Genomic DNA, 12099 nt, shown 5'->3' on the forward strand with positions numbered 1-12099 from the left:
GCCTTTATCTTACTATACCCAAGTTCACGTCGAACGACTGCAATTTTAAAAGCCCTCATATTTCTCCACTGTAATGGAGAATTTGCAGTTAACGCATTTATGATTTATGGCAAGTCTTTAAGTCACGATGATCTACGAACGAAGCCTCCGAACACGTAATGAATGGCCTTATTTTCCATTGCTGGGAGAAAAATCATTCTTGTACTAATTTCACGAGTAAATTTGCTTTAATTTAATTTGATACGTATAAAATATACATAAAATAACTGAAAAATTTAGCTAAGTTAATGATTAAAATTGTAACGATTATTAGGAATTCGAGTATAAAAAGTTATTCTTTGTTCGAATTATTAACTTACACTAAAATTATAATGCTAGACTTTTAGGTTATTCCACACTCTTAAAGCCAAATTTTTTTCGTTCCCCTATGTAACTCAAATAAATAATAAAAAATAATAAGAAGAAAAATTTATTTTTTATTTAATAATTTTATGCATACTAATCAATGATTTCAACAAAGTATATAACATTGGAAGAAATTGCACATTCTAACAACATTTTTAAAATGCAGCAGTTTAAGATTAAGTCCAAACCATTTAATAAATTTAACAGTATGGTTCTGCTTAGACGTTCTTAATATCCTATAAACATATTGTAATGTGCTGACTTAAAGGTAAGATTTAGGTGTTCCAGTAATAAAGTTAGGGCCCGCTAAGCCACAGTATCTACTAAGTATGGTGTGGAGTGCCTCCTTCTGTGATTCCATTGCTCATTTGCCATCACTTCACTCCATGATTCTGGACTGGGTATTTTGGCCAAAGTGGGTTCATCCTATTGCGTACTACGAGAACTACCAGAGCACCACACCATGTCCGATGGGTAGTCATTAAGCCCGTGTGACCCCTTCGTGGCCTCCTTTACGACGGGTTTAGTTATGGCCTCGTGTAGCAACTCGCCCATTCCCTGGTATTCTTGTTAGACGGATTCTACCCAAAGGATTTTCACGAGCTCTAAGCAGATGGAATAGAGGCATTGCAGTGTACATGGCACCACTAAAATGGTACCTTCGCCACAGTTTGATCTTCTCTGGGCTCGCGTCATTCTAGGACGTCCTGTCATTGAAGCTTACGTCGGCCTAAATGCTTTATGTTTGTGCATGATGGAGAGTGATCTGAGGCCTCAATTTTTATCGTCGAAAAGGCGGTTTGGCAAATGAAAATTTTTTTCACTGTCAAGTTAATCATTCAAGGAAGGTGAAACTTATGAAATGGCAAAATATATTGTTATTTTACAGTGGTTTTAATGTCGAGTATTTCACATACTCTTCCATTCATTACCACCATCTATTCAATCATATTTCTCCAGAGTTAACAGTGAGCTATAAAATCGAAACAAGCCCAATCATATCAGAAATATCAAATGCTTCGTACCCGTTGAAAAATAAGTTCACTGCCTCGAAAGACTTAAAATAACGGTATAACTGTACTTTAGTCAATATCAACGAATTTTGGGGTAACCCCTCAAAGGACTTTAAAATGGCCAATGTTTCCTCTTCTAGGCCAAGATTTAATCAGGTCTAATGACCCGTTATTTGATGGATAACATCTTAATAAAATTGTGTTTATTTTACATTTTTTCTACATTGAACCATACTTAGCAGTTTTTGTTGCTCAGTGGTCTCTAATTTTATTTTATTATTTATGTATTTATTCCACCACAAAAAACGGCACAAATACTTTTATATTGGTTGTTTTCATAAATAAATAACAGCTAAAAGATAATTTAATAAATAAAATACAAAGAGAAAACGTAATTTGTGAATATAAAAAGGGGCATTATGAATTAGACAGCGGTAAATTATTCATGTGGCATTTTAAGGAGGATTTGTAAGTTGTGGCAGAGGAAAAGAGGTCTATGGAGGGGATTTTTGAAGCCATGGAGTTTAACCAGGAGAGAATTCGGTAGATAAGAGAGCGTTGAGAGATGGAAAGACGGAATCGCGGAATGTGAAGCAGAGAGTTATTACGTGAGGGGCGAGGAGGAGCATGAAAACGGAAAAGAGGGAAAATCCCGTTACTCCGGAGAGAACCGCTAAATATTCCATACAGAAACATGAGATCAGGTAAGATACGGCGGTTAGTTATGTTAGTGATCCTGAGGGAGGAAAGAATAGAGTCACGGATATAATATCTGAGTGTGGGGTTTCGGTGGCGGCCTAGAGCAAGAAAGAAGTTGACAGTGCGGTTGAGCAAGTTTAGAGTAGTGGGACAGGCGGTAGGCCTACCTAACTGGTGAGTAATATTCCAGTATGGAGAAAATACACCCGAAAAATTCTGTTCTTAAAGCTGTAGGATCGTGAAGGTCAGTTAGTCAATAAATTTCATTGGAGCTGATCCTGTATAGACGAGGAAGCGGTAGCCATTTTAAAGCCTTGACGCTATTTATTTCAAAAGCCATTAATACTGACAAACCTGGACTGCGAAAGTTTTAGTAACATATTTTAGTCTTTTTGCACATATTTTCCAAAAGTCGGAAACATTTGGGAATCCTATCCCTCTTTTGAATACCGATTTTAACAGTATTTTATCACGACCATATTTTACATGTTCCTTCCCTCATAGTGGATTAACCCAGATTGTCATCTCATTAAGGTATTGCCTAAAATACAAAAATTAGTATATTTTGCAATAAGATATGATCTACCCTTTTATGCATAGTGATGACAAAGTATAAAGTGAACGGTACAATTTTAAATGGGCCCAAGATTTTCGTTGAAGACGAAGCACAGAAAATTTGCATCTAAAAACGTTATTTCGCCACAAATCCTAGAAGCAAACCTTCGCATAATATTGAGATACTAGTTTTTGCTTGGCGCAGTACGGAAAGCTGGTTACGAGGGAAAATATCTTCTATCGTGCCGAAACAGCAGCTCTTCGCTGGTCTCTGCATCATTACTCTGCAATCCACTCGAGAAAGACTTCCTCCGGCGTTAATCAAAGAAATTGAACGATACATCTCCGCAGACCGCCAGGAAAAAACTTAATATCTGCGAGGATTCTCCATGATGATCGATGTACTCTGTGAGAGGCTCTGTTGCGAGGTTCTACATGAACTGTGCACGACGCTCTCCGGTTATGAACTACGAAAAAAAAGTAGCTATTCTTTTCCGCGCCTAATGTCCTACGCTTCCACCAGAAGATAATCCAGCCAAGTAAAAGCATGAAGAAAAGGCCTCTTCATTCCGAGAAGATAATGACGAGTTTTTGCGGCAAAAAAAAACTTAAAAGAAAATACATAGGCATGGCTCATTTAATAATTGAGGCGCATTACTGTTAACAATTTATCATCAAAAATAAATTCAAAAAATCACAGATACGAAATTGCAAGTTTTTCCCTGTGAAAAAAAAACATTGCTATTCCAGAATAGGTAACATGGTATTGTAAAGCATTATACTACCTATAAAATACTTATGAAAGCTATTTCAAATCTTTGGAATAAATTCTTAAAATAATAGGCAGGAAGAAGTAATCAATAAGGTTGATCGAGGAATCAAAGTAATTGGTAACCTCCATCACTGTATGCCATCGGCGAAGGATTCCTTGATGCCTTGGATCCGGGTATTATGTGAAATAGGAATTTATGTAGGAGTGGAAGGGTGTCTGAAGCAAGGCCACGTGAGATACTCGAGGGCTTAAGAGAACGGAACGTTGATTCCACCAACGGTAGGAGACTCAAGGAAGATGGCATTTTAGTCTAGCCGTACATATTAAAACAAACCTTTAGAGACTAAATGGCCATGTAGACAGCCATTCAGTTTAAGGTAGATGGATTAAACAAATACTTGGGTGGGTGTCACACTTTGGCTAGTGATACTTCGAAGTGAGTAAGAAAAAAAGACATGATCAGCTTCTGTGCTAGTGACAAGGATTTTAATTGAAAATATGACATCGCGTGATGCAACTTAAAAATCTGAGATGCTTCCGAGTAGCCAATTTCTCATCCTATGACATGACCGCTTACCTAACATTCTTACCTCCCTCTTCTCCAGACGAATAACGGCGGGGATTAACAGCGAGGAAGACCTCTCAACACTCAAGGAGCCTCTTGAAAAATGAAAACCGGTGAGCTAAAGAATGAAATCACTGCCTTCTAAAAACAATGACTATCGACATGCGAAAGAAACTATGACCAGTTCAGGCAAATAAATTAAGAGTGTTCTTCCTATTAGTTGGCGTTTGGATTTCCTTTCTTCGGACTAGAGGGAAGAACGTTAGGTAAACGGTCATTTGATAAAAGAGAACAGAATTCATGGATGTAATGAAAGTGAATATGCCACACAGAATAAATTGTATTTTTGGAATAGTCTTTTCTTAAAATATTCCGTGTAAGCCTGTCTTAGCCAGCAAGAACCCATTGGATCCCGGCTGGTTGCAGAAGGGTAGAGAGGGAGAATTAGAAAGCAATCATGGGAGACTAATGTGGGGTAAGATATGAAAGGATGATTGGGGGGAGGGAAATTTGGAACTAGCGAAGGGTGAAATTCGTAAGAAATAGGGGAACAGGGTGGAGGTAACGGTTCGATGACGTCATTGCGGGTGGCTTCCAGGGGTAAAAGGACAAATGATAGCGAATAGTGCGGCTATTACGCCTTCTTTACATCTTTTTCCTCGCTCGCTATGACATTTATCTTGAAGAGCATGTAATTATATTACCATGCTAAAGAAGATATTCTATAGCTGCCATTCACTCTCAATTTAACCCATCGCTGAATCCTTTGATCAAAATATTGTGTGTGTACGTAATTTTAAAAATATTAATTTTCGTTCAATTCAATGAATTATCTAGTTAAAGTGCAATAAGAAAAGAAAATTTGATTCCCTCATTATATTTTATAAATAAAAATTTAGAATACACATACAGAGTGTTATACGATAGTTTAAAACCTCAATAGATGAAGGCAAAATCCAATGGAACGCGACTTGTGAAGAACATCCACGTAACCACTGACTCCGAGAATTTTACTTAATATTTCAATTACAGAAGAAAGAAAAAAGGCTTTCCAAGCCATCTTTACTTGATTTGTAATTTCATTGCTTTACCAACTTGCACCTCACATTATGACCGATCGTTCTTGTGCTAAAAACGGTAATATTTCAATTCAGTCGTCATGAAAGACGTACGCTCGTTGATCTTCATCACTTTTTTTAGATAACATCACAACGCCATGCATAAATGAAAAATATTACCCCGCTTCAACCTTTCGGAGGCAAAGTTTCTCGGCTAACAACTGCCATTCTTCAGTTACATCTGAAAGCGATAATCTTGAAATCGGACGTTCTGCGAAATCTAGCATGCGTGATCCACAGGTGTCGCATGCAACCTTCGCGTGTATGCTAGTCACTTTCCGTGAAAAGTTTGCTCATGCTTATCAATGTAGGCTGTTGGATAAAGGCAATCATCCGGTCACCAAGGAATATAAAAAACGCCTTCCCACCTTAAATAATTCTCGCAGTACGCATGAAGAAAGCACGTTTGTTGGAATAAATTACATCATACCTATCTTTGATCAATTTCACTCGTCAAAAATCTTCTTACTATCAGTCACAGATACATTGGGCTCCATAGTAAACAGTTGATTGCCATCGCAGCAATATGACAGTAACCTTGGTACTTGCTTCAACCAAAAAATAAAGATGCTAAGACATTCTACGAAAATTAAAAAAAAATGGTAATAAAAATAATTAGATGAAGAAGTTTAGAAGAAGAAATACAATTTTTCTTGTTTAAACTGAGCTATTTTTTTGTAAAGTAGGTGTAGTGTCTAATTGTCTCTGCTTAATTTGTTACTTGATACCGAAGTTTTATGGGCCGTGCACTCATTGTAAAAGCTGTTGGATGCATAACCACGCCAATAAAATTGCCTTTTTCATGTATACTTCTTATCATCTTAAGAATTTTATCAAGTATTCCTTTCTCACTGCGGCGCACTTTGTGCCTTTCTCCAATCCCTCCCATATATCGATAGATTCATGGGGAAAATAAAATCAATGTTTTAACCGACTTTATCTTCACATTCCCTCCACTCAGTTCCGCCTCAATTTAATTCATTCCAATTCAGTGCAATCTCATTCAATTTATTTTCTAAATCCATAATTTAATTGCTTAAGAAATAATTGAAAGGTTAAATGCATCGAGGGGTTTAATGCTGCGTTATCCACATAACGAACATGGTACCACTATAAATAAAATGCAAAAACTCGAACAGAGACGAGAATGAGGGAAAGAGTGGACGACCAAGAAAAAGAAACCCTGAAATCGTCATGTAACTTCACAACCCCTATTAATAAACTTATCAGGCATCAAAAAAAGATGGCGCATAGATCGGGAATTGGATCGGCCAAAACAATAGACTCGCATCAAACAAAGAGTGTGCATACGATGGAATTTAGGTGGTTAGAAAAATTGCCACGCATTAAAAAAAGTGAGTGAGAATTTAATCGGCAAGAAAAATAAATCGGGATATTTCCTGGATATAAATTTGAATTTTAGTTAGTGAATTTTAGAATTAGTGAATTTTAAATCGGGATATAACAATATTTTGTTCAAAATGTAACTTTTGGCACACGTGGAAGTATTACATACCTAAACTAAGATTTTACAAAAATAGATATTTAAACCAATGCTACAATATAGGTCATGTGAGAAGACAAATCTGATTGCTTGATCACAAAATATGTCATCTTTTCAAATTATACTATTTCTCACTTCAATCTCATTAATGTAGGTAAATATGCATTCATTTGGGCCTGGCGGGAAATAGTTGTAATAATCACTAATTCTGTTTCATTTGTCCTTTCTCTTCGATTGATAACACAGGTTAAGATCCTTCCTCCTAATCGTAATATAATAGTTCTGAGGAACGGAAATATTTCAGAGTGAATTCTTATGCCTCAGATAATATAACATTCTATTTCTATTAAATTTCTGAAACATGGTCGAGAATTATAGGATTTAGTTTTCTGGCATATTACCTTTTGCACCGTGTTACTAGAGCAAAAAAAATGAGGAGAACTCAACACTCAGTTAGGGAAGCATGAAAAAAAGGAGATCAGAGCATAAAAAAAGGTGAAAAGTTAGAAGTCACGCACTCAATATGGAAAAGGAGAACCCACCCATCAAATCTAACCATAACCTGAAGACAACGCGGGCAATAAAAACGAAAGCCATTTAGCGCGAGGAACTCCGTTTCGTGCCCACTAACAGAGGGCATTAAATTGAAGAGAGCTATAAGCACGAGCTGAGAACACGAAGCGGCAGTGACTGTGGCTGCAGTTCCCGCCACGCCCAAATGCATGCATATTTTCATTAAAGAGATTGAAGCGAGAGATGAGACAAATTCAATTTGTATTATAATTTCAAAACTTGGACATCTTTTGTGATCAGTCGATCAGAACCAGAGATTTTTCGTCTCACATGACTTATATTGTAGCATTGGTTTAAATATCTATTTTTGTAACGTCTTAGCTTAGATATGTAATACTTCCATTTGCGTCAAAACTTACATTTTAAACAAAATATTTATGTCTTTGTGATGAATAATAAATTGCCATATGGCACGAGATTCTGGATAAAAATTTCACGCTCTCGTACCCACTAATTATTGGATTAAAATAAAATGAAATTTGGTTAGAATATTAAAAAAAAATGTTAGTTCAACCTAATAAGTAATACGGATGCTGGCTTGAAAAGCTTGCTAGTATTGACTTAAATACGTAAGAACCATATTTTTCAGAATCGAGGTCCATGTTTTGCCTTTCATACCAAATAATTAAATTAATAAGAGCGAAAATTATTCACCAAGAGATTCGTAACGTTTAAATATGCAATGATTTTCACAGCAATGGTAGAACTTCTTTGGTCGGGTTTCTTGGGGTATTTCAGTCTCAGAAGTGAGTAAGTCACGGCTGCGGGGTGTGGAAAGTGTGAGCGAGTGTTTATTTGTGAACAGTCAGTACAAGAAATGTTTATTAACTCTCGGAAAATACTTAAAATACACATTTTAGATGTAGAAAAAAATCCTGAAAAATCATGGGTAGTAAAAGTTTACAAGTTCACTCATATTAAGTCCTGAGATCATCACATGGAACTATTCGGCTTCAGTAAAATTTTTTAAATAGATCAACTGATTGCCGTATTTTCTTAACGATGGATTGCGTGCATTCAAATTTACCGGCCTTAGAGAAAAGTATTTCACATGAAACGGATGACGTTATCACAAACCGATAGAGACTCCTCTGAGATCAAAGAAAAGGTCAAGATAGCAGTAGAAAAATCGGTTTTGATCGAAACTCGAAGATCAAGGCTCGATCTCGAGTTCCCAGTCTTTGGCATTTAAAACACGATTTTCGATTTTAATCGAATTCTAGTTTTAAATCTGCAAGTCTCGGTATTTACGAGGTAAAGCCCTGCCAAACAACATGTCGCGGGTTCGAGTCCCGCCCAAGTAGGTTGCCCCTATCCAGTGCATGGTGGTTCGTGCACGTGTAATTGTTAACATGTTGAACAAACCCCCCGATTTAAAAGGCGTATTAAAAAGATATGGTGTTTTTGGTGGTATGAGAAAAAATAAATTGAATAAAAAATCGATTTTTCCATCACTATGCCCAGTAGCCAGCCGTGAAACGCTTCTGGAGAATATTAAATCACGACCCTTTTCCCATCCTGCCTTCTCCCTCCACCTGGTTCTCGAACCCTTAGTCATTCCCTCGCCTTTTTAAGTATTCAACATCCTCAATTCTACTGCCACTTGGGGGTGGTGGGGCTCGGTTTAAGAGCAGAGTGAGTCACGGTCGCGGAGTTGTGAACTGTGTGAGAGCTACTTGTAGCAAAGGAGAGCAGAAGAGTGAATAAGGAAATGAGAAGGAATTTTCGAAATTGAGGAAAGAAACAGTTACCATCCACCCCGGAGAATCCTAACTCTTAAGAAGTCGAAGTACTCCCGCTTAACTTGTCATTATATATCTTTTTTGTGTCACATAAGGTCGGTTTTATAATGTCTAATTCGCGTTAACCGGAATATTATACAACTGTAACACCAACTCTGGTATATTTGCAAGTCATTGTACAGCAAAGTAGATCAGAATAACCTTTAGTTAAACTCATTGCTTGAAATGGAAGAGGATGTCAACTACGGTTTCTATGCTCCGCATAATTTTTACCAGATATTATAAAAACCGGATCATAGCCTTTTAAAAAACTTTCACGAAAACCTATAAATTTTCGGAGTATGTGTATTAAATCCACGTCAACATTTTCCTGTGTTTTTAATATTGAAAAATTCCTTTTGAGAGTACACTCAGAAAATATTTATACATACAGATGCACTTTAAGATACATGCAAATGCACTAAAATAAAAAATTTAATAATCAAGATGCATTCAAATGCAAAAAAAAGCGTCTGCCTATAAGCAACCTGAAAGTTTTATGATGGTGACTTAATTTCTATACAGGTTATAATTCAGAAAAAAGACTGATCAAGCGGAAGTGATCAGTACGCCCTCTCTTGTTAAAATTCCGTAACATTGATAATCCCGTTACCGAGTGGAGAATTTGCATGGCTATAATATTCACAACGGAAATAATAAAAAGCTACACTAATGATATATGTAGGGGAGACAGGACGAACGATTGAGACGAGGATGAAAGAGCACCGAAGATAATTTAGGTCTGCGCAACCAGAGAAGTCGGTTGTGACGGAACTCATTATCAAGATGGGGAGATGAAAAAATTCTTTGCTGCTCAAAACGCTACTAAGACCGCATGATTAAGAAAGCCAACGAGATGGACATCGATCCAAAAAAAATTTCAATCGTTTTAATGGCTTTCATCTAGGCAATACTTGTATAGCTGTAATCAATTGCGTAAAAACATATAAGGAAAGTACAGGGAGAACTTCATAAGAGCATGATCGGACGACATAGAGCTTTATTGCTGTACTCGTGAAACGATCAATTCAATTCAGTGTTTATTTCGACAGCGACCTGCACGTCAAATTTTATCCGATAGCAGTATTTTAGCCATAACTAACACCGATTCTTGTCGTGTAAAATCATAAAATTAAATGTGTTAACATTAGAGGAGCTTTTTCTAGGTAATCTCAGTTTGACAACGTAAGCTCTGTGAATAAGAAGACTTTTCATTATAAGTTCTCGACAGAGGACGTTCTAATTTTGGCCTCGAGTCCAAAAAAAACTTCACACTTCATATACGCCAGTAAAACACCAAAATTTAATGGTATGCACCAAAATCATTGCCTTAAAAAAATCCATCGCTATCACCTTTCTCACTATTAATGAATCTAGCCTACATGTATTTTTCCGATGAATTTTCGTAAAAAAATCCTGTTAATGATTTTTTCAGGGTATTCTTTCTGTACTTTACGCTAATTCGCCGAAATACCGTATAATTAGGGTAAGACAAGCGTTAAATCTCAACTTATTAACATATTTTATCAATTAGGAAAGTACCGGTATACCGGTATTTTTTCGCCGGTACTACCGGGAGATTACTATTATTGCTTTTTAATACTCATCACAAAAATACCGGTACTTTTTCAAGTACCGCCCATGCCTAATTTAGACAGTAACACGCCTTAAGAATGGAAGAAAAGTCGTTTTCCGAAACGTAGTCCAATACAACTGAATTAACCCGGTGTAGAGCCCGAGCGTAATACCTGAATATTAATACCTGGATATCATTATCAAATAATACATCGGGAAAATTTAAAACCGTTTATTATTCAGCTCTACGGGGAGGTGAAATATCGCAAGATTTTGAGAATTTGGTGCGCTGCGGAAGGAGAGGGAAAGACTTATTTTTAAAAGGTCTATACGGCTTCATTAACTTGGTGTAGAGCCCTAGAGGAATGCCTGAAATTATTCACCATGAAATTTTTAAATCTTTAACCTTCCTTAGGGCGCAATGGATCTGACATGCTCAGCGCAAGTGTTTTTTCACTTCTCCGTGCCAATAGGTGCCATAAACCCTTTATGCTCATTGTAGCTGTTTTTATTACACGCTATGTGCAGCCTTTCAGTTTTCGCATTTATGCCGACAGATCAGTGGCGGATTATTTTGCTTAGTTTAACAAAATAATGGAGATATAAAGAGAGATAAAAGCATTATTGGATATATAACATAGCAAAATAAAAAACCGATACAAATTTCGCATGCTAAAATACATTACATATAATAATACTTATTAGCCTAAAGAGAAGATTAAATCGCACCTTGCTGGATCGGTCCGGGGCTGGATGACGGTGTGTATAGGGGTAAATACATAGCAAATAAGAAATAATTTATGTGATAGACTACTCATATTATGTTATTTTACAAATGTTCCTGTTGGGCACATTGCGTTTGAACTCAGTATTTCTAATATTGCGCCTGACGAAAAGTTAATATGCATGCAAAGTAAAGTAGAAGCTTCATTTAATGAGGATATATAATTTAACTTCGGTTGTAATGATTTTGCGCTTTAAGGTATTTTCTTAACGTCTTAGCAGAGAATATTGGTGACATAAAAGAGACGGAGGAGAAGAAAGCGTTTAGCGGAGTTGAAGGAAAAGGCAGAAACCGGAGCATGGAGCAAGAAAGGGGGAGGAAACCTTTTATCGCTTGTAACGTCCGCTTCGAAGCATTTTTTTTTTCTTTCATTCACTCCTTACCCTCCTAGGTTCTCGAGATTATGGCTCTCAACAAGCCTTCAGGAATCGAATTTTGAACACTTCACGCATGCAATTCCCGCCGGATTTGTGCATTACTTTCTTTTAACGGCCCATTAAATTGCCTGAGAAACTACATTCATGGGTCCATAAACGATTCGCGAGCTACCTTCAATCAGGATGAGAGGTAAATATGGCAAAAAGTGAATGATTTTCATGTGCACTTCCTTTACGTATTTGTTGAATGGTAAATTTTATACGTTCTATTGGCCTATAAACGCTAACAGTCAGTACGGAACTTCTTCGTACAGAAGTAAAGAATCGAGTAAGAAAATAGAGTTCCACGACTGAATAAATAATATTCAACAAAAAAAG

The sequence above is a fragment of the Ischnura elegans genome, chromosome 5, assembly GCF_921293095.1.
Source record: "Ischnura elegans chromosome 5, ioIscEleg1.1, whole genome shotgun sequence".
NCBI classification, from domain to species: Eukaryota; Metazoa; Arthropoda; class Insecta; order Odonata; family Coenagrionidae; genus Ischnura; species Ischnura elegans.